The sequence below is a fragment of the Vombatus ursinus genome, unplaced genomic scaffold (genome assembly GCF_900497805.2).
Source record: "Vombatus ursinus unplaced genomic scaffold, bare-nosed wombat genome assembly UNPS02009205.1, whole genome shotgun sequence".
NCBI classification, from domain to species: Eukaryota; Metazoa; Chordata; class Mammalia; order Diprotodontia; family Vombatidae; genus Vombatus; species Vombatus ursinus.
The window spans coordinates 3,960,568-3,982,673 of record NW_020948983.1 but is presented as its reverse complement, the minus strand read 5'-3'; the positions used below and the strand labels follow the sequence as shown (position 1 = coordinate 3,982,673).

The window sequence follows — 22,106 nt, the reverse complement described above, 5'->3', positions numbered from 1 at the left end:
TTCTTTCTTTCTTTCTTTCTTTCTTTCTTTCTTTCTTTCTTTCTTTCGTTGAGGCAATTGGGGTTAAGTGACTTGCCCAGAGTCACAATGCTAGTGTCTGAGGCTGATGATCACTTAATTGTCAAATCTAATTACTTCCCTTCAGTCTTTACCCTTTGTAATCTCTCTCTAATATTCCACAGTTTTATCTAATCTCTCTTCCTGCATATTGTCTCCTTTCTGGGTGTTTGTGATACTACTTTTTTTTTTGGCTCTCCTCCTACCTGACCAACTCTTCTCAGCCTCCTTTTCTCAATCATCATATATACACTATACCCTAACTGTGATTATACTCCAAGGATCTACCCTTGGTCCTCTTCTATTCTTTTTCTCTACTTTCTCACTTAGTGACCCCATCAGTTCCCATCAGTTAATTATCATCTCAATGCAAATGACTCTCAAAGCTATATATCCTGCCCAACTCTCTTTCCTAAGCATCAGTCTTGCACCACTAACTATCGCTTGGACATTTTGAAATACACATCCAAATAGGCAGCTCAAACTCACCAAATCCAAAAATATAACTTCTTACTTTTCTATCTTTCTTCCAGCATTTTACCAACCTACTTTGAGTCCCTGAGCTTCTGATTGGTGAACTTTCTTTTTTTAATTTTTATTTATGGAATAAATCAAACATTTCCAAAGCATAGTATAATAAAAAAGATGATTGCACATGAAACTGCAAATCTATTATGGATAATTTGCTATTTCTTTTAAATATATAATACATTTATCATGTAAATTTCTTTTTTTTCTTTTTTTCTTCCCTCTCTCCCCTGCCCTAGAGATAGTTGCTATTAGAAACAAATATATATATGTATGTATATGTATATACATATACATAAAATTATTCTATACATACTTCTATTTATCAGTTCTTTCTCTTTCCATCATGAATGAGAACCTTATATTTGTCTGCCCCGCTCTCTTTCCATGTTTATTGCTGGGAAAATAATCAAATCATCACTAATATTCTTGGCAAGGACCTGCCAATCAATTGCTTTATACTATAATTATGAATTCCTTCACCAAAACATCCTTCCCTAGCCACCAGCACTACATATATGTGTCATCTTCCCCTATTAGAATGTAAGCTCCTTGAAGGCAAGAAACATCTTGCTTTATATTTTTTATGTCCACCATTTAGCAGAGTACCTGGCAAATAATTATATGTATATATAGATATATATTTGAAAATAATTTCTTTATTTCCCCCAAACCCATACCTGTTATCAACACTTCTACTCTTGAAAATGGAACCATCATCCTTCCAGTCACCCACGTTCACAACCTCAGACTCATCTCAGATTCCTCAACTTCTCTTGCACCATATATCAAATCAGTTGCCACATCTTGCTCGTTTTACCTCTACATCTCTCCCAGGTGTTCCTAATCACCACTTTTACAGCCACCACATTAGTATAATGACCAGGAGTGGGGAACCTGTGGCCTCATGGCCACATATGGCTTTCTAGGTTCTTGGGTGCAGTCTTTTGATTGAGTCCAAGTTTTACAGAACAATTCCTATTATTAAGGGAATTTGTTCTGTGAAGTTTGGATTCAGTCAAAGGGGAGCACTTGAGGACCTAGAGGGCCACATGTGGCCTTGATGCCTCAGGTTCCCCCCTTAATTACACTATAATTCCTTATAACTTCTTGCCTGGATACTGCAATAATTTCTTAATTGGATTATCTATTTCATATCTCTGGCCCCTAATCATCCACATAGCAGCCACATGATTTATTTAAAGCATAGATCTGACCAAATCATTGTCCTACTCGATAAACACTAATGGCTCCCTATTACCTCTAGTATACAATATAAATTCTTCTGAATAGCATTTGTAAACATCTCTATTGACATTCAAAACTTTTCACAGTTTGGTCACTATTTAATGTTCCAGCATTTGACATGTAAACATTATTATATGATCAAATTTCCCAGAATTACACATTTGACGCACATAATTCCCTTTCACAAACTCCAAGGTTTAGACATGCTGACCTCTTACTATTTTTCATAGATAGCACTGCATCTTTCATCTCCATGACTTTGTACTCTCTGTCCCCCAAACCTGGAATGCAATCCCACCTTTACCTTCTTTCCCATCTCTTCTTTTTAGCACCTCTAATTTCATTGAAGATTCAACTGAAGCAATACCTTTTACATGAGGCCTTTCCTAACACCTCCAGCTGCAAGTGCATTCATGGTCAAAAAAAGCATCTTGTATCAATTTTTGTATATATGTATATATGACCATATTTGTCTCTCATGGAAAAAAATTGGAATGAAAGAAAGAAATTAATATTTATTAAGCATTTACTATGCACCAGGTAGTTTGCTAAGCAGTTTTTGAATGGTTTTTCATTTGATCCTCACAACAGCCCTAGGAGGTAGGTGTTATTATGTCCTTTTTACAATTAAAGTAATGGAGGCAGATAGAGATAAAGTGATATACCCAGGGTCACACAGATAATAAGTGTGGGTAGGATTTGAACTGAAGTCTTCCTAACTCAAGACCCAGTGCTTCATTCTCTGTGTCATCTACTTTGCTTTGTCTTTGTATCCATAGCACATATTCTAGTATCTGACACATAGGAAGAGCTTAATAAATGCTTATTAATAAATTGATTGACATTGTAGAAGGGGGTCTTGGTCAGGGATGGGTTGAACTACGTGACTTCTAATTTTGAGATTCTATCACTCTATGATTGTTTATTACATATTTATAATAGTCAAGAACCACAATTTCACTTTTTTTAATTAAAATTTATTTTTGGTTGGCAGACATTCATTTTTTTCTCCCTTCCTATTACTACCCCTACTGGAAAAAAAGAAAAACAAAATCATAATACTAAATATGAATTTTTAGTGGGATACATAAGCTAAGGAACTCTTTTGTTTTGTGTGTGTGTGTGTGTGTGTGTGACTTTGTTCCAAGCTGCCTAGAATAGCTATTAATGGTAAGTAGTCTTTTCTAAGTAGCCATCCATACCCATGTTGGTATTTACTTGCTTTCAGTCATGTCTGACTCTGTTTTCCCTTTTGAGGTTTTCTTGGCAAAAGATATTGGAGTGGTTTGTCGTTTCCTTCTCTAGCTCATTGAACAGGGTTAAACCAGGATTACAGAGCTAGTAAGTGTATGAGACTAAATTTGAACTCAGGTCTTTCTGACTCCAAACCCAGAGCTCTACTCACTATGCCACCTAGCTACCCCTTCAACACCCATACATTCTATGTAATTCTAAAAGGCCACCTCCAAATGAACCATTTGGTCTTGTGAGTTGGGACCACAGTTTATATTTCTGTGGCTAGATACATTAAAGCAGTATACGAAATTGCTAACAGTCATTTTTGCCTAGCTTGAAGAGTCAAGACAGGGTAATTCTCTTCTCTGAGAAGTAGACACATGTTTCTGTAGTCATACTATGTAGACCCAGTCATAACTACTAGAGAATTATCCCACAATAAAGTAGGGAACAAAACCCCTGATTTCTTGCTTCTGTGAAGGAAGAACAATAGAGTTGAAGGACAGCTAAAAGAAAAGATTTGTTTATCTGACTAAATATTTATCTTCTGGGCTATTTTTAATATAGTTTCAATAGAGAGGTCATAAAAATCATTGTGTTTTCTGTGAAATCTTATAGGCAAGTTGGTATTATTGCAGACATTTTATGAGAAACAAAAAGAGAGATAGACAGATGAATAGACTGTGTAATACAGTGGAAAGAGCACTGGCTATAAAATCAGATCACCTGAGTTTAAAGTGGCAATTCACTAACTTCTATAAGCCCCAATTTCTTCATTTGTTTAAAAAAAGAATTGGATGGAGAGGATAAAGTTGAACTAGGTCCCACCTACGTCTAATTCTATGCAATCACTCCTTGGAATGACAGTCATTCTCTAGTAAATTATCAAAGGATTTGAAGAGGCAATTCCCAAAGGAAGAAATCCAAGCTATAACAGGCATATGGAAAAAATGCTCCAAAGTTCTAATAATTAGAGAAATGCAAATCATTAAACCACTCTGTTTACCTCATGACTATCAGACTGGCAAAAATGACAAAAATGGAAAATGACTGTTATTGGAAAGGCTATGGAAAGACAGGTGCACTGATTTGCTATTGATGGAGTTGCAACTATGTCTAGCCATTTTGGAACAGTTCAGAACTGCTTTCCAAAAGTCAGGAAACAGTGCATACCTGTTTACTCAACAATATCAGTGTTAGATCTACATGCCCAAGAAATAAATAAAGAGGATAAATTACTCATTTGTACAGAGATATTTATAGTGGCTATATTTGTTTGCTACAACAAATATATTGGCCAATTCCTTTCTCTCATGAATGGTTTCTTCCATATTATTGTTGAGAAAAAAAATGTATTCTAGAAAGTCATTTAGTATTAAGTCGAATTAATTTCCACTTCCTAAAATTATTAAGCTTTAACAGGAGGTTAATAAGAAGGGAGTTTAATGCTTTAATTGTGTATTTCCTGAGAGTATTTTCAGCAGGTTGTAGAAATATCATGTGGGCTGATAAATTGTCATCATCTGGTTATAAAGTTGCAATAATAAGAGCTACACAAACAAGTGTTTTTTCATATGAATTAGAATTACATATTATATTGTTCATAATATGAATTAGAACTGTACCCATTAGAATTGTAGAGAGAAATGGGGCTGCTACAAAAGTTTGAATAATGATGCATTGTCTTCCATATTGAATACCTTTCCCTAACTGTACCTGAGGAAGAACTGGCCCTCCTCCTCACCATGGCCAACTTCTCCACTTGTGCACTGGAGCCTATTCTCTCATCTCCTCTAAGAGCTTCTTCTATTCATCATTTCCTTCCTTTCTCTTTCATCTTCAATTTCTCCCTATCTACTGACTCTTCCCCCTACATACGCTTAGGTCTATCCCTTCCTTAAAAACAAAAAAGCATTACTTGAGCTTTCCATCTCCTCACCAAATTGCTATTATCTTTCTGCCCATTCATCATCAAACTTCTAGAAAAAAGTTATCTATACTTGCTGAATCCACTTCTTATTTTGGTGAGGAGAGGTAGCAAGGTTCCAAATGTGATAGATCTTAAGGGCCTGTGTTCTAGACTTCTAAAGCCAAGCACAGGAGGGTTGAAGGCTAGTGAAGGAATGTCCAGTCTTCTCAATGCTTCTTCTTCAGGTGTACTCTTCTTTGCTGATTGAGAGACCAGGGCCTCAGGCCTCTGCTGGTGGGACATGACGTTCAGGAACCAAGAGATCTTTCTTTTTTTCCTCCTCAATGCCTCCCTCTTCAAGCATTCAGAAAACTTCAATTCAGTTCAACAACTGTTTACATTAATTGCCTGGATTCTTGGAAAGCCAAACTTTCTGTGAAGAAGCCAAGATGGGAGGGTAGGAGTCATCAATAGAGCCATAACTAGACAAATACTTCTGTGGCATATTTATTTGAGCAGATGAGGTCCATGGTGGCACAAAAAAACCATCATTCCTCATGCAGGCACAAAAATAGTCCCTGAACTTCTGCATGCCAGGTTTGTGCCTGGTGGGGGTGGGGAGGTAGGAGTGGGGAGAGGAAGCTGGTCTCCAGGAAAGGAGATTATAGCTACAGTACTGTAGCCAGAGGTGATTGTATCTCATATTCCACTTCACCTCCTAGCTAGGATATCAGTTTGCTGCAGTAAAGACCCATTTGCCCCGTGCTAGTTATGGCTCTATAGGAATGTACAAATGCCTTGAGGGGCCAAAGGTTTCAACTACATATCTTCAGGCTATTTTTTCATGTGAAATACCTTTCTAGTGATGTAGCTGTAAAGATAATTATATGGGTTTGTCCAAAAATCCCTTTAGTTTCTTTGAAACCAGGATATTTTTAAAACAAACTAACTCTTTTCACTTATCAATTATACTCATCTCTAAAGGACTTGCTAGGGAAAAACTCTGTACACAGACCTATCTCTGTTATTGCTTAACAATAGCAACACATTGTATGTCATACTTCCTGTAGTTTTCCATGATACCAATTTCTCCACTTGCTGTAATGGAATCTCCAAGCAGAATCTTTGCTGAACTTCAGATACCAGTTTTTAGTAAGAGCAAATTAAGAGTTGGGAATATTAAAAGTCAAAGAGTGGTAATCCAATATTGTACTATCCTAAAATTTTTTTATTATTGTTAATTGTTGTATTTCTTCATCATTTTTAAGATCTTGAACAGACTATATAGAAAATGAAATTCATTATGCTTGTTAGTGATAAGTAAAAAAAAAAGTCTTTAAAAAATGGATGTTCTAACACTCCCTCGATGTTTTAACTACTTCTATTGTATTTGTTCTAGAATTTGTTTAAAGTAGAAGAGATAAACTACATCTGTATGGACTGGACACGGGGTTCACAGACTTTATACACCCAAATCTCACAAAATGTTCGAGTAGTAAGGGCTGAAATAATCTATTTTGTGAATTATCTCAAGGTAACTAGGGGTCTTCATGTTATATCATACTCTCCATCTATTGTCCTCTGAATGCTATGCTCATACAATAGCAAGAGGTCATCATCAACCTTTCTATAAAGAGGTTTTAGTTTGTTTTGGTTGACCAGAAGAGAACACTAGTGTTTCTGCATGTTGGTTTCTGTCTGCAAGAAAAGATGAAGGTAGCTCAGTAGATACAGTGCTAGATCTTGAGTCAGGAAGACTGAGTTCAAATCTGGCCTCAGATACTTACTGGATGTGTGACCCTAGTAAAGTCACTTAACAGCTCTCTGCCTCAGTTTCCCCATCTGTAAGTGATGTGATTCCATATCTGTAATCCCCATCTTTAAAGTGCGAGTAATAATAGAATCTACTTCCTTGGGTTGCTGTGCAGATAAAATGAGACAGTATTTGGTAAGTGCTTTGCAAATTTTAAAGCATGGTATGAATGCTGTTTTTGGTATTATTATGAACACAGATCTATGTTTCCATTTTGACTAAATTGCCTGCTCAGCTCAGTTTTAAGAAAAAAAAATCAAGCAACCATTTGATTTGACACACTCCTACACCCAATCTCCTACAACTGATTTTCACCAGTTGGTGGATTGAATTTTGCTAGTTTTTAAAACTATGATGCCTAGACAGTTACCTAGGGTCAAATTATTTATACATGTGTCATTATCAGCTTTTAGGAAATGTTGGGAAGCAGTGGGGCACAGTGGAAAGAATGCTTGATTTAAGGTCTGAGGACCTGGTTCAAATCCCAGCTATAGTACTTACCTTCCTTGTGTGAGCCTGAACTAGTCAATTTTTTGGGTCTCTATTTCTTAATATGGAAATGTTTGGACTGGATGACTTCTGAGGGACCTTCCATCACTAAATCTGTAATCCTATACCTATACTCCTTATCACCAAAAGACACAGGAAATATCTTAGACTCAAATTGTAGATGGCTGGGTAATTCTTCATTATCACTTCCTATTCCAAATCTTTGCTTTTGGAAGCTTCTAATAATTCTACATGGTGTGTTTAGTATCAAATTTTCCCCTTCTCAAAAACACGACAAAAGAATCATAAAGACATGTTGCTTAAGACAAAAAGTAAGTACAGAATAAAAGCCATAAATCATCAGTACTTTAGTATTTGCCCTCCTTGAAAACTTAGAAATATCATTTCCCTGTTGAAGGGAAGTGAGAAGTCACTCTCTATAAAGACTTTCAAGGAGTATATCATGAACATGTCACTAATACCAACCCAGTAATTTCTGAAGTCTTTTTCTCTCATCAGACCGAGCGTGGATGCTCTCCTTCTAATGTCCGCATCATTGTTCACGGTCTGGGATCGCATATTGCTGGAGAGTCTGGGAGAAGGTCAAATGGTCTCATTGGACGAATCACGGGCAGGATTAAAATGATGAAATCTTCAAATTTGTACTAACATTGCCATGATATAATTAAGACATGAGGGTGAATATGATGGGAATTTGGTGATCTATAAATGTTATGTAAAATATTAAAATGTTCCTTAATTTTGCCTGCTATGAGCATCTTATATGTATACAAAATTGTGTATGTTGTTGAAAGAGATCTTGGATCTGACTACATTTTCTGTCCTGGGATAATTAGATTATTTTATCTCACAAAGCTAATCTTATTCTTGATATGAGATGAATTTTTTAGGGAACATTGACTAAAAAACTATTTTAGACTTTTATAGCTTCCCTTCTTTTGACATCGTGGATCTGTCACACTTATCAGCAAAACTTAGGGATTCTCTGGAGAATCTGCATTTTGTGTTTGTATTTTGACCACCTGGTAGGGGTATTTAGAAGAAAAAAATTATCTGGTGTTTTCAGAGGGTTTAGTTAAAGGAAAGAAATTCTCCATAAAGTTTGAACTTCTCTTCTTAGGCTAAAAGTACTCCATCCTTTTATTTTCACGAAGCTTAATACCACGGTGGTATGATTCAATGGCTGACATTTCTAAAACTGGTTATCCCTGCCCCCTGTAAACTGAAACCTAGTGGTAAATTGTGTGACGCTCAGAAAATTCCTATTATAACATAGATGGCAATAAAAGAGGCAATGATATTCTAAAAAAATAAGAAATTTAAACTATCTTTTTATTAATTTATTTTCATTTATCAGCAATCACTTCCATAAGCTTTTGAATTTTAAATTTTCCACCCTCCCTTTCCTTCTCCCTCTCCAGGATGGCACACAATCTGATATATGCTACATATATACATTCCTATTAAACATATTTTCACATTACTCATGTTGTAAAGAAGAATTAGAATCAATAGGAGGAACCACCAGATAGAGGAAACAAAACAGAAGGAAAAAAAATACCAATAGCATGCTTCAGTCTGCATTCAAACTCCATAGTTCTTTCTTTGGAGGTAGATAGCATTTTGCATCATGACACCTTTGGAGACTTCTTAGATCCTTGCATTGCTGAGAAGGGCTAAGTCTATCAATGTTAGTTGATAGCACAACGTGGCAATTATTACGTACAACATTCTCCTGGTTCTGCTCATTTCTCTCAGCATTGGACCAAACAAGTCTTTCCAGGTTTTTCTTAAGCCCACCTGCTCTCATTTCTTATAGTTTGACCATGATCTATGAAGTGTATGACTTATTTAAATGTCCTAAATTTCCAAAAATAATTTTGGATAAAAAAATTATACATTGCCGTTTCTGTATGATCCCATCTACTTTCACAGGAACTTGTGATTTTGCAGCATGCAATCACTTGTGAAGTTACAAGTATTATGCAGAAAGCATCCTCAACCCAGATGGCTTTTCTGGATACCCCTGTGCTTCCTAAAAAGATTTTAAGGCAGTAAGTTATTGCTTACCATGAGAATCAGCATTGCATACAGCATAGAGAACTTGGGTTCCAACTCCATAAAAGGTGAGTTCTCTTCCTGGCACACCATTAGCTTGCCCTTGTGCAGGTAGCTTAACTTCCCAGTGCTCTGGAAAGGTACTGATCTGCTTTGATAGAGGTAATTTCCTTACCATGAGCTTTCTTATAAATGAAATCACATGTCAATGTCAAGAACAAAACAAAAAGCATTTATTTCTCTACAAAGAATAACAGACCTGGAAGGAACAAGGACCATTAGAGGCTATTTAATACAAACTATACTTGAAAGTAATCCTTACAACATTCCTGATAAGTGACCATCCACGGGCTATTAAAGTCCTCCATCAGGGGGGCTCATCACCAGCCCATTGCACTATTGGAACCTCTAATTGTTAGTAATTTTTTTTTAACTGACATGAAGCCCATTTCCTCTTCTAACTATAATTCCTAGTTCTGTCCACTGGGGCTCAATGAATATTTCTGATCCCTTTCTCATAACAGTTCTGGAGATAGCTATCAAGGGGCTCCTGTTTCTCTTCTTCTCCACAATAAATACCCTCAGTTACTTCAATCCTTGAGAACAAGTAGATGGAGTATACCCAAGTCTCCCATCCCCCCAAATTCTGTAGAATTCATCAGAACATGATGATATAGTAGAAAGGGCACAGAACTAGAAATTAGATGACCTGGGTTCTGGTCCTATTCTGACACTATGTGACCTACAGTATTGTCTGTTGAGCTCCAAGTTGTTTACCTGGAAAATGAGGAAAGTGGGCCAGTTTTCTCTAAGACCCTTCTAGCCCTAGCATTTATTGATTTCTAATATTGTTTTCCATACACACTATATGTTGAATGAATGTTGCTACATGATGATTCTACCTTAAGTCACATAAACCCAATTTTAATCACACAATGATATTAGCATTTTTAGGGGAAATATGAAATTTTTGCTTTGGTTTAAAGTACTCTAATGATTGCCTCATCCTTCCTTCCCTTATGGGCACTGGTAAAGTATTTATTTCATTTATGGTCATTTTACTAACTTTCTTTGGGAGCCATTTTTGAAAAGGAGAAAGCATACAGAAATCTGAGCTAATGTCTATTTGCTTCCAAACTGAAAAATGTAATTAAAATCAGAAAGTTTTACAAAAATATGGATTATCTAAACAACCTGATAACAGATTACATTTTTCAGTTTTGTCTAGAGGTGTAGCATAGTATACACAGAGTTTTGGATTCCTTATAAAGGAAAAAAAAGTTTTCTCAGGTATCTAGTGAGCACTTTTATGTTGTGATCTTGGATCCCAAGTATTGATAAGGTTCACCCAATTACTTTTAAAAACTAACCTTTCTTCAGTTCATACAAATGTTCATTCTAAAAATGATCAATGCTGAATGTCATTTAACAAGGAAAAACATCTGAAGTTCTAGTTGATAGTTTTGTCACAATAGACACTGCACTGCACTTGTTGTTAGAAGCACCTAAGTTCCAATTCCACCTCAGAAAGCTACTAGTGATGTGATCGAAGGCAACCAATTAAATCTCTCAGTCTCAGTTTTATCATCTGTGAAATGGCAAAAATAATCACACCTACCTTACAGGTTGTGTTGTAAAGACCAAAGGAAATAACATGTGTAAAGTGCTTGGCAATCTCTATGTGCTATATAAATGCCATCTATGATTATTGGGTGGAGGAAGGGAAAGTCATAATTCCATATTCTGTTGTTAGGTTATGCTAACACTCTTTAGTGCATGTTTGTTCAAAACTGCTTCATCATTCAATTTAAACTACCAGTTCAGAGAACATGTATTATATTATACAGACTTAGTCTGTAGGATAGGATAGGTGTTCCACATATTTTTAGATGTAAGATTATTTTTTCTCGACTGTTATGAAGGTACCAGAATTATATTTGCTTTTTAGATAATTGATGGGGTGAGTGTAGGGAGATAAAACTGGAAAGATAACATGTTCTCATTAACCATTTATGTATTTTCATCAGAATAAATGCTTTCCTTGTCCATCTGGAGGGTGTCCACAGATGAGCCACTATGCTGACAGATTTGCTGGCAAAACAACCTCAGTGGGATGGGTTTTTTATGTCAACACTGGCGATGCCAGTAATTTTGTTCCTGAGTTTCCATTTGACTTTCCTCATTTTCAAAGCTCTGTGAAAATGTTATTGCCTGTGGAAAGACTTCCTCCAGTATGTACAGGAAAAGGAAGGGAATGACCATATTTAGGTGATGACTATTGGATACTGATGACCAATTTAGAGGAGGTAGATTTTCCCTGGACTGAGGAATCTGGATGACAGCACAGCATGAGTCCACTGTTGAATGTATTGGATGTAGAAATGAAACTCTTCTTTTAGATGCTTCTTGAAACAGATTGCCAAATATCCAGAGGTTTCACAAAATAAATTTCCTAGTTTCTATAGTTGAGATATTGACACATGCCCTTAAACATGCACCCATGTTTTCTTTTGTGAATATTAAGAAAGAACATTTTGGATTTCAGGGGTGGGGAACCTGGGGCCTCAAGGCCACATGTGGCCCTCTAGGTCCTCAAGTGTGTCCCTTTCACTGAATCCAAACTTCACAGATTCACAGATTTATTCTATGAAGTTTGGATTCCATCAAAGAGCTACACTTGAGGACTTCGGGGGCAATGGGTTCCCTACACTTTTGGTCAGTTTTTTTTATGCTGCTTACCCAATAGCTCCTGAAAGATGAACTCTATGCAGTGTAATAACAGCTTATTCATAGATGAGAGTACATAAAGGATCTGAGAATAGCTACATATAGTGGAATATGCCATCATTTCTGTGTGATCTGGCCAGGAAATGAAAGAAGGGAGGAGAGGATATAGAACCAATAGGCTGAAGATGTGGAAGAAACTTTTACTTCATAATGTTGTCCCCACACTGACCTAGCAGGATTGTCATGTTGTGTAGATGAGCCATGTTGAGATAGTGTGGCAGAGTATGTAGAGTGAGGAACTTGGAATCAGGAAGATCTAGTTTCAAATCCCACTTTTGGTCCTTCCTAGGTGGGTGACTGCATAAATCCATTAAACTCTCTGACTCTCACTTTCCTCATCTGTATAATGAGAGTGTTAAGAAGATGGACTCTAAAGTCCCTTCCAGCTCTGAATTTATGATCTTAAAATAATATTATATAGTTGAAAGAGCATTGGGCTTAGAGTTCCAATATGAAGCAAGGTTAAATTCTAGACTCTGCTACCTGCTTATATTAACACGTGATCTTGGTCAAATACCTTATACTTTCAAAGCCTTGACTTTCTCATCTCTAATGTGGGGATCAATATACTCTTCACAAAGTTTGTTTTGTGGGAAAAACATTTCATAAACTGTCAAGCATCATGACAGTGAGCTGCAAGTTGGTGAAGTAACCATTAAAAATATAACATTAATATAAAATTTACAAATTTGGAAAAATTACAGAGGACAGATTAATTTAGTGAAAAATATCAATTACAAACTATTTAAAAAGAAATGCTATTTTAAGGAAGCAGAAATCCCAAGTCAAGTCATAAATATGTAGCCATAAAATGTAAGGAACAGGAGAGTGGAAAAAAATACTGAATGAAGAGTCAACAGACCTCAAATCTTGGACTGGTTTTGTCACTAATTAACTGTGTGACTTTGGGCAAGACCAGAGTAGATTGAGTGCTGAAGTTGAGATCAGAAGACCTGAGTTCTATTCTGGACATGTCATCCAATCTCACTAAGTCTCAGTTTCTCCTCCTGTTAAATGGGGATCAGAATAGCATTTCCCTCACAAGGTTATTTTGAGTATCAAATGAGATAATATATGTAAAGCAATTTGCAAACTTTAAAGGGCTATAAAATATTAGCTATTATCATTATTCTCCAAGCTCTGGTTTTCTTAGAATAGCTCACATTTGCATAAGATTCTAAAGCGCTCATCTACAAAAATGAGAGGGTTAGATTAAATATTCACTTAAGTTTCTTCCACCTTTTATGTTGCAAAAATGCATAAAAATTGGGTAAATTAATATTAAAAATTATTATGCTAGGCCCCCATTATATCACAGACAAAAAAGTTATTTAATAGAAAAAGGATTGCCAAACAGAAGTTGCAAACATTATAAAGAAGTAGTCAATGTCAATTGACTTAGTCAATCACTTAGAAAAATCCGTTGACTTTAGTTTGAATTCATTTTATTAGTAGGAAGTGAAAATTTACAAATAAAGGAATTACTTAAAAATTTATATTTAATGAAAACCATGCATTCCATAACTAAATTATCAAATATTATATGTTATTGCTATCTAAATTCATTTTTACTAAAATCTGTTTCTTTCCATATACATATTTATACATTTAATATATATTTCCATATTTTTCTCTAGGTTGGAAGTATAAGATAGCTGTCACATTGTCTAGAACCAAGGTTACTGGAACAGTAATAGTTTCTTTGTTTGGAAGTATGAGAACAGCAGGCAGTACAATATTTACAAGTGAGTTTAATATTACCAAATATCTTACATGTTGGAATTATTTCTTTATATAAATATGTTTACCCAACTTATTGTTTATATTTTCATTACTATAAAAATTGGCTTAGTATTAGTATATATATATTTTTTATGAAGTTAATCACAAGACTTCATTTTGAATTTTGCACACTGAAATTGACTTTCCAACTTGTTTTCTAACTTTGGTGCATTGCTACTTAGTGGACAAATCATTTATTTTTATTTCATAAAATGATTTTTTTCTTCTTGTCACCAGGTGTTTAATTTATAAGCAGTAAATAATTATGCTGCTAACACAACTGGTGGAGGAAAGAGATCTAATGAGGTCATCATTTATTAAATGTAGGAAAAAGTTGTGACTAAAACAAGTTAAAATACTATGAGGCATTTGGGGCATAAATTACAACTATGTTTGTATATTTCTTTGCCTTTGCTTAATACATTGGAAACACAATTTGTGTTTCCAATACATATGTATCATGTATAGATTTCATAAATAAATATATATGTAGAGATTCCTGTACTTGAAGTTGTTATCTACTTCTATTCCAAGGGGGAGCCTACAACTGGGTTCTACACATACTAATGAGATTGATTTAGATTTCAATGTTGCAACAGTTCAAAGAGTTAAATTTCTTTGGGACAACAATGCGATCAATCCAACCCTGCCCACAGTAGGAGCATCAACAATCACTGTAGAAACTTCTGATGGACAAACTGAAGTATTTTTATTGTGAACCAAGAGAAATAGGAAGTATAAAGAGGCATATATGTAATATGTTGACCAGAAAATCTACTTTGAGATTGATTTGTTTCAGTAGCCTTCTCATATTACCTTTAACTTACAGGTAACATATTTCATGAGATGATAGCCTACTTTAGGAAAATTGAAGTTTTAAAGATGTATTGCTTGGTATTGTGTCATCCAATAAAAGTCCAAGGAAAGGTCAGAGTTTGACCCTGAGATTCTACCTTCATGAAATTCCAATTTTTTAAATAGGTCTCCACCTTATGTGCTTCAAAGGAGTATAAAATCACAAAATTTAGAGAGGAGAAGAACCTTAGAAATTACCTAATCCAAGTCTCATTGTACAGATGAAAAAATGAGGCTCAGAAAGATGATTGAACTTACAATGTCATTCAAGTAGTAAACATATAATTGGTTTTAGGAAAACATAAAGTTAAGGGAAATGTCATCATGGATGACATTAGTTACATAGAACAATGTGTTAAATACCAGTAAGGGCACTTTTCACTGAATAATATAGTACAGTTGTGCAGTACTATAGAGTTTGGTTGTAATTCATTAATCTTGTTATTGAAAAATGATCATGTTTGAATTAATTGTGTGGTAAATGCATGGTTACTAATAAGGAAGCTCATTTAATGATCATGTACCAATTTCTTCCTCCAGCCTTTCTCGGCCAAGATAATCCCATACATGTGGTTTTGGAAATATCTAGTATAGTTCAAGTACTGCTATTGAGCCAAAATATGAGAAAAACCAAACATAAAACAACAGAAGTAGGCAAGGATTATTTTATTCTGGGCTGGTTTCTTGTGCTGTTTCATATATTTATTTAAAATTTAGCAAATATTTACTGAGTGTCCATTAAAGCTGGACAAAGTGCTAGAAGTGAAAGGATGAATAAAAGCTTCTTACAGATTTTTTTCTTATCTTTGTATTCCCAGTATTTAGTAAAAGGCTTTGCATAAAATACATAGTAGGTGTTTAATAAATGCTGATTTAATTGTTAAATTGAAGTGATCATGCTAACTGTTCTCAGAGTGGGACCTTTAGTGAATATGCAGTATTGTGCTCAAATTCATTTTCCCAAATAGTGTTCCACAGAATACTGGTATTCAAGGTATATAAGAGTTCTAGGACAGTATTTTGAAGCTAGCCATATTTTCTTCTCTAGAACATTACATACAAAATTATGTACCAAATAGACTTATTACCCAAGGTATTTTTAATAAAAAATAGGCTTATTTCCATTTTTTATTTTTTATTATTATCATTTTTATTAATTTATTTATTTTTAGTTTTCAACATTCACTTCCACAAGATTTTGAGTTCCAAATTTTCTCCCCATCTCGTCCCTCCCCCCACCCCAAGATAGCATGCATTCTGAATACCCTTTCCTCTAATCTGCCCTCCTTTCTACCTCTCCTTCCCTTCTCTTATCCCCTTCCCCTTCTATTTTCCTGTAGGGCAGGATAGATTTCAATACCCCATTTCCTGTATATCTTAATTCCCAGTTGCATGTGAAAATAATTTTTTTGTTTTTAAAACTTTGGGTTACAAATTTTCTCCCTTCCTCCCTCCCACTCACCCTCATTGAGAAGGCAAGCAACTCGATACCGGTTATACATGTGTAGTCACGCAAAACACTTACACAGTAGTCATGTTGTGAAAAACTAACTTTATCTCCCTTAATCCTTTCCCATCCCCCATTTATTCTACTCTCTCTTTTGACCTTGTCCCTCTTTAGAGGTGTTTGCTTCTGATTACCCCCTCCCCCAATCTGCCCTCCTCTCTATCATCCTCCTGCTCTCTTGTCCCCTTCCCTCCCTATTTTCCTGTAGGGTAAGATAGATTTTCATACGCAATTGAGTGTGTATGTTATTCCCTCCTTAAGCCAAATTCTATGAGAATAAGATTCACTCATTCCCTCTCACCTTCCCCCACTTCCCCTCCACTATAAAAGCCTTTTCTTGTCTGCTTTATGTGAGATAATTTACCCCGTTCTACCCCTCCCTTTCTCCTTCTCCCAGTGTAATCCTCTCTCACCCCTTAATTTTATTCTCCAGATATCACCCCTTCATCTTCAACTCACTCTGTGACCTCTATCTATCTATCTACATATACATATATATAGTTTTCCCCCTCCAACTACCCTAATACTGACAAAGATCTCATGAGTTATAAATATCATCTTTCCATGCAGGAATGTAAACAATTCAACCTTAATAAGTCATTTATGATTTCTCTTTCCTGCTTACCTCTTCATGTTTCACTTGAGTCTTGTATTTGAAAGTCAAATTTTCTATTCAGCTCTGGTCTTTTCATCTAGAATGATTGAAAGTCCTCTATTTCACTGAATAACCATTTTTTCCCCTGAAGGATTATACTGAGTTTTGCTGGGTAGGTGATTCTTGGTTGTAATCCTATCTCCTTTGCCCTCTGGAATATTACATTCCATGCCCTGAGGTCCCTTAATGTAGAAGCTGCTAAATCTTGTGTTATCCTGATTGTGTTTCCACAATACTTGAATTGTTTCTTTCTGGCTGCTTGTAATATTTTCTCCTTGACCTGGGAACTCTGGAATTTGGCTACAATATTCCTAGGAGTTTTCCTTTGGGGATCTCTTTCAGGAGGTGATCGATGGATTCTTTCCATTTCTATTTTGCCCTCTGGTCCTAAAATATCAGGGCAATTTTTCCTGATAATTTCTTGAAAGATGATGTCTAGGCTCTTTTTTCGGGCATGGCTTTCAGATAGTCCAATAATTTTTAAATTCTCTCTCCTGGATCTATTTTCCAGGTCAGTTGTTTTTCCAATGAGACATTTCACATTGTTTTCTATTTTTTCATTCTTTTAGTTTTGTTTTACAGTGTCTTGATTTCTCATAAAGTCACTAGCTTCTAATTACTCCATTCTAATTTTTAAGGAAATATTTTCTTCAGTGAGCTTTTGGACTTCCTTTTCCATTTGGCCAATTCTGCTTTTTAAGGCATTCTTCTCCTCATTGGCTTTTTAGACCTCTTTTGCCATTTGGGTTACCTATTTTTTAAGGTGTTATTTTGTTCAGCATTTTTTGGGTCTCCTTTAGCAAGCTGTTGACTTGTTTTTCATGATTTTCTTGTATCACTCTCATTTCTCTTCCCAGTTTTTCTTCAACTTCTCTTATTTGCTTCTCAAAAGCCTTTTTGAGCTCTTCCATGGCCTGGGACCAATTCAGATTTTTCTTGGAGGCTTTGGATGTAGGAGCTTTGACTGTTTTCTTCTTCTGGTTGTATGTTTTGATCTTCTTTGTCACCAAAGTAAGATTCTATGGTCTGACTTTTTTTGTGCTGTTTGCTCATGATCCCAGGCAATTACTTGAGTTATAAACTCTTTGTTAAGTTAGGGGTCTGCTTCCAGTGTGGAGAATGCACTTTCCCAAGCTTCGGGGGTTTTGTGCAGCTGTTTTTAGAGATACTTCTAGGGACCTGTAAATTTTCAGTTCTTCCAAGGTGCTATGATCAAGGGTGGGGTCTTTACTCCTTTCCTGGCCTGTGCTCTGGTCTATGAGTGACCACAAGCACTCTTTTCTATTTTGGAATTGTGAAAAGGATTCCCTCTCCACTGCCACTACAAGTTCCACCATGCCAGTGCTCCTCCTCACCCCATGACCACCACCCAGAACTATGACCCAGATGATTTGAAGGATGCAAAATGTTTGCTACATATGTGATCTTAAAGGAATTACTGAACCTCAAGGCCTTATGGTGCTCATAGCAGGCTACTAGGTGACACAGTGACACACAGCTGTGTGACCCTAGGCAAGTCACTTAGCCTATGTTTAAGATTCCTCATCTGTGCAATAAGGATAATAATTGTCACCTATCTCCCAAGGTTGTTATGAAGATCAAGTGGGGTTATTGTTAAGTGCTTAGCACAGTGCTTGGAACGTAGTAAGTACTATATAAATGTTAGTTAGTTGTAATAGTAGTAGTTTGTAGTAGTAATAGTAATAGTAAAAAGACAAGGGTAAAATAGATTCAATCCAATCAAGTAAGCATTTATTAAATACCTATGATGTATAAGACACTATCCCAGGTGTAGTTCTTGACCTCAATGTGACTTATATCCTACTGTCTCTTTCAGCTTTAATTCCTATGTTAAAGGGGCTTACAGTCTAATAAAGAAATATAACTTACTCAAACTACTAGAGTAAAAATATAAATGCTTAAGAGATATAGAAAATGTGAGATAGCTCTAAATATATGTTTATGCATGAAGGTAATAAGATAATTATAGTTAATGGTCCATTTTTTTTCTGCAGGTACAATTTCTGTAGCAAAGAAACTGTAAGAGAAGATATTCTGCTAACTGTCAATGCTTGCTAAAAGCATGTTAAAGTGAAATTATTTCCTGTAGTAGTAAAAGACAAATGTTAAACTGTACATTGTATTTATTAATCATTAATATCTACCTTATTTTCATTGCAATTATTAGTGCAATTAAATTAGGGGTTTGTTCTAGAACTATACCTGAACATTCATTGAATTCCCCAAATTATCTCCTGGCATTTTGCTAAGATGATAATTATGGAAATCACCATTTATCATCATGGATTGGTGATCATTATTCATTTAAGAAATGCTACTATCTTTTTTTTTTTTCACTGCCTTTACAGATTTAATGAAGACAGTTGTAATTTCTACACTTTCTAGGTTTACATTGTTAGCATAAAGGGAAGGTGAGCATTTATTTTGTTGTTTTTGTTAATTTCACTACTTTGTCACCAATCCATCTGACTTCTTGGAGAAGATGACATTTAAAGAGATGAAAACATGATTGATATGAAAATACCTAATGTGTTGAGGAATATGATAGACAAGAATGGAAGAGATTTAGTAGAAGATGAAAAAAAAAAGGGCCATGAAAAATTTAATTTAAGTTCAGTGGAAAGAAATAGAAAAATAGGCAGATTATCTATAGGTGTGAAACTGATGAAGAAGTATGGATTACCTAGAGATTCATGAGCAGTTGGAGGAAATAAGAACTTAATAAGAACATATTTGATGATTATCCTAGTGGGTGTCAGGGACCACCATTTTCAAATATATCAATGAGAGGTTAAATTCTACACATACACACACACACACACACATGTATTAATGCAATGCCTATAATTTGCTTCTACAACTCATTTTCACATAAAGCATTAAATTCCAGATAGCAAAGGTTAAGCAATGTCCATGCCAATGCAAACAATTTATTGAGAGAATATTTTATTTTTCATCCTTTCATTAACAAGTGAGTTAATAAAACAATAATTTTATTTGATAGGTCACAAAGCACTTTTATTAATACATGAAGAAAAATGTTTTGCATAACTTCATTGTACTTTGTCTGAATTATGGCTGTCCTCCATGCCTGGAATGTTTGCTCTCTTCATCTCTGATTCGTAGCTTTCCTAGTTTCTTTTAAGACTTAACTCAAAGCCCATTTCCTATGAGAAGCTTTTCCCAGTTCCACTCACCCCCACACATCCCTAGTCTTTTCTTTTGAAGATAATAATCCATTTACACACTATATATGTTATATGTACTTAGCTATTTGAATGTGGTTTCCTGCATTGAATGTGAACCCCTTTGATGTCAGGGATCATGTTTTCACTTTTCTTTGTATCTCTATCATATAGCACAGTTCCTTCACACATACATACACATACATATATATTACATATGCATACATATATATGTAAATATATTTTGCACGTGTAAAAGTTCAGAACACTTGAAATGGGGCAGTTACCCTGCAAATGGAAATTCAGTACCTGTACATAGACACAAAGAAGACCAGGTCAAATAGAGAGGATTAAGAAAAACTGATGATAATTTTAAAAAACACAACTTTTAATCAAAAATCAATTTGTAAAGATAATTTCTGTTTTGAGCATTAATTAATGCAATTAATACAAGACAGGAAGCCTTGGAGGTATGACAGTGGCAGTAGCAGCTTTGGGAGTTCTCAGGCCAGAGATGGCAAGGGGTTTGGACAAATGGTCAGAAAGAGATTTCAAGTGACCCCTTATTGACACTGGTTGCAGCTAGTGCTTATGGGTAACTATTTTGCCCATATGCAGTTCTGGGTAACAGTTCTGGGTAGCAGTTTCAGGGTGGATTTGCTGGGGGTCAGTAACAAAGGAGCAGGGGCCCTGGTCACAATGCCAAGGCAGAGAAGAGCACTAGAACTTGTGACTGAAGGAGTAGACCTGGTCACCATTCTACGGCCAAGAGGAGCACTATCACTTGAGTCTAAAGGGAAGCAGGGGCACATCCTGGGTAAAGACCAGAGTGCAGACCAGGAGAGCTGTGACCACACCTCTTCTTGGATCATACCACCTTAGAAGCACTGAAAACTTGCAGACCCCAAGAAATAGCTCTGAAAACAGTAGCCAAAAAAAAGCCTGAAGCTTGGGCTAGTACCTTCCCATGCCCGGATAAGCAGATTTCTACTCTAACATAAATTTAAAGGATAAGAAATAAGCTAGAAAAATGAGCAAACAACAACAACAGAAAAGGGAACTTGACCATCAAAAGTTAGTATAGTGACAGAAAAGACCAAGACACAAACTTAGAAGACAACAATGTCAAAATTCCTACAACCAAAGTATCAAAGAAAAAATGCTAATTGAACAAAAGCCCAACAATAATTCCTGGAAGAGTTAAAGCAATAAAAGTGTGGAGGATTGGGAAAAGAAACAAGAATGATGCAAGAAAATTATGAAAAGAAAATTAACGGCTTGGTAAAAGAAGCACAAAAAATACTAAAAAAAAAAAAACAAAACCCAACTTAAAAAATAGAATTAGCCTATGGTAAAAGAGGAACAAAAATTCATATGAAAAAAGACTTATGAGGGAAAAAATAACAACATTGGCCAAGAAAAAAGGCACAAAAGCTCACTGAAGAAAATAATGCCTTAAAAATTAGAATTGACCAAGTGGAAGCTAATGGCTCCATGAAACATCAAGTAACAATGAAACAAAACCAAAGGAATGAAAATTTCTTTTAAATGTGACCTATTGCATCAGAAAAAAAGCTGACCTGAAAATACATAAAAGAGAGATAATTTGAGAATTATTAGTCTCCTTGAAAGCCATCATTAGAAAAAGAGCCTAAATATGGAAGTTCAAGAAATTTTCAAGGAAAACTGCCTCAATATCCCAGATCCAGATGGTAAAATGAGATTAAAAGAACCCACTAATCACCTCCTGAAAAAGATCCCAAAATGAAGACTTCCAGAAATGTTATAGCCAAATCCAGAGCTCACAGGTCAAGGAGAAAATATTGCAAGTAGCCAAAAAGAAACAATTCAAATATTTTGAAGCCACAGTAAGGCTCACACAGGATTTAGCAGCTTCCACATGAAAGAATTGGAGGGTTTAGAATAGGGTATACTGGGGCAGCTAGGTGGCACAA

At 35.5% G+C, this 22,106-nt stretch overlaps 1 pseudogene; it reads left to right on the top strand.

Annotated features, from left to right (window-relative positions):
• Positions 1 to 19,024, top strand: part of LOC114035463 — a 51,782-nt pseudogene extending 32,758 nt beyond the window's left edge.
• Positions 19,025 to 22,106: the final 3,082 nt, after the last annotated feature.